We start from the raw sequence: 2,360 nt of genomic DNA, 5'->3' as shown, positions 1-2,360 counted from the left end.
ACTTTAAATATCTTTATTTATTTTTTAATTAAATTTCTACTTCAAAGATTTTAAGTTTGTGTTCTTTTGTCACTTCCGAATAACATCAAAATTTACTGATATATGGCATATTAAGTGACATTATATATACCTTTGGTTGTTAATATGACAAATTTATGCAATTAGATTAAATCTCAAATCAGTCCCAAATTAAAAGACTTTGAAGCATTAAATTTTTTCAATTTAAAATTAATTTGATCTAATTTTATAAATTTATCATGTTAATATATAATTAAAATTGTCGTTGTGGTGGTGTCACTTAATCTGATACTTGATTAATGTGACCAATTTAAAAGTTTGAAATTTGAACGAAGAATATAAATAAAAATTATTTGAAAAATCAATTTAAAAGAGAAACAAATTTTTAAAAATAAATTTGACCATTTATTAAAAAAAAAAAAAACAGGCACGTTAGTGAAAATTTTTTGGAGAAAAAATGTGTATAGATATGGTGGAAAAAGCGAGCATTTTCTTGGACTACCCATCTCTCATCAAATATAGGCCATAGCAAGTATCAATTCTTCATTGCTATCACATAAACCCCTTCATATCTTTCCTTATGTTACTCCCCCCAAAAAAATATCTTTCCTTAGGTTAAGAGTTATAGTATCCGGTACACAATTAAGGGTAAATATTTTATTAGAAATTTGATTAATATTCAAAATCAATAATTTGAGCTAAGGCACGTGCGTGTGGTATACAAATATCAATAATATCATTTATACACAAAATATGAAAATATTAATATTTATATAAAAAACAATTATTAATTATATATTTAAATTGTTTTAATTAATAAATAAAAATTGTCTGTAATTGGCTTCCACGTCTTGACCAGCCTAGGATTCGCACTAAGAGGGATCCTCAGGTATCTAACCGGAAGAGCAGCTTCCTTGCACCCCAGCAGACTACACATCCTCTGTACCCAATGTTGATCACAATTGATTGGTATCAAACTCGATTTCTCAAAATTAATGCTTAATCCTGACATCAGTTCAAAGCATCGAAGAAGCCTTTTGTAATTCTTAACGGACTCTTCCTCTGGAGGGCAGTATAAGACAGTGTCATCAGCGAACTGGAGATGTGACAATTTTATTTCGTCTCTCCCTACAAATTGAGGGGATATCCGACCATTTCTCACAACCTCCCCAATCATCCTATGTAGGACATCAACAACAGAAATAGGATCACCTTGTCTCAGACCTCTACCCATCTTGAACGGCTTAGTTGGTGATACATTTATCAAAACTGACATAGTAGCTGTGCCGACACACTTCATAACCCACTCCCTCCACCTGCGTCCAAAGCCCATCTTCTGCAGGACAATGTCCACAAATCGCCACTTGACCCTATCATATGCCTTTTGAAAATCCAGCTTGATTATAACCGCTTTCTTCTTACTCGATTTGAGCCACTGCACCGTTTCGCAAGCAATAAGAGCGCCGTCATGTATTTTCCGACCCTTTACGAACGCACTCTGAGTCTCTCCAACCAGACTTGGCATAACTGATCTCATCCTCCTAACCAAAACCTTAGAAATCACCTTATACACACAACCAACCATACTGATTGGTCGGAGGTCCTTAATCTCCTTAGCCCCAAAGAACTTTGGCGCCAAAGCCACCCATGTGAGATTCGAGTCTTTCGGTAATCTAGCTGTTTGAAAGAACCCTAACACCGCTGTCGTAAATTCAGCCCCGATTTCATCCCAACATTTCTTGATGAAGTTCATGTTGCACTAAAATATATTAATTATAGTCTACACAACAATAATAAAAGTATACATTTCAAAATTAAAATCACATTTGTTCTAACAACGAAAACAAAAATAGAATTAGATCAAGAAACAAGTATAAATAAATCTACATTTAAAAAAATGAAAGATAAAAAAAAGATTTAAAACCCTAATTGTCCAGAAACAGATTTGTATTAGAGTAGCACAAGCAGAAAAAAGAAACTACAAAACGACGAGGATCCAACAGCGAGCAACGATGGCGAGGAGCAAAAACAAGCATGCGAGCGAGGAGTAACGGTGAGCAAATATGACAAACAGATATGACGACCATGCCGATGGAAGAGATGACGATCACGCTGATGGAGGAGACGGCCACCATGTCGAAGGAGGAGACGTCACGGAAGAGTAGCACCGTTTACTTGAGTGTTTGGGTTAGGGAATTAAAATTTTCATTTCTTAACTATAATATTTATATTACTGGTGCAGATTTGCGGATATCATGGCAATATTTACTATCTGATTCTATTGTGACATTTGTTTAAGTGGACTAGTGAGTTAATCATTAGACCAACCCAACTTAATTTGC

General features: G+C 34.4%; 1 long non-coding RNA gene across 1 annotated transcript in view; it reads left to right on the top strand.

The window, feature by feature from the left end:
- The window catches only part of LOC110262610, a 4,166-nt gene extending 3,517 nt beyond the window's left edge, over nucleotides 1-649 (top strand). Inside the window, exons 2-3 of the long non-coding RNA XR_002347481.1 lie at nucleotides 48-54; nucleotides 639-649. This is a non-coding gene — a long non-coding RNA (uncharacterized LOC110262610). The remainder of the gene's footprint in view (nucleotides 1-47; nucleotides 55-638) is intronic.

Source organism: Arachis ipaensis, chromosome B05 (assembly GCF_000816755.2).
Source record: "Arachis ipaensis cultivar K30076 chromosome B05, Araip1.1, whole genome shotgun sequence".
NCBI classification, from domain to species: Eukaryota; Viridiplantae; Streptophyta; class Magnoliopsida; order Fabales; family Fabaceae; genus Arachis; species Arachis ipaensis.
This window is presented reverse-complemented; position numbering and strand designations above follow the sequence as displayed.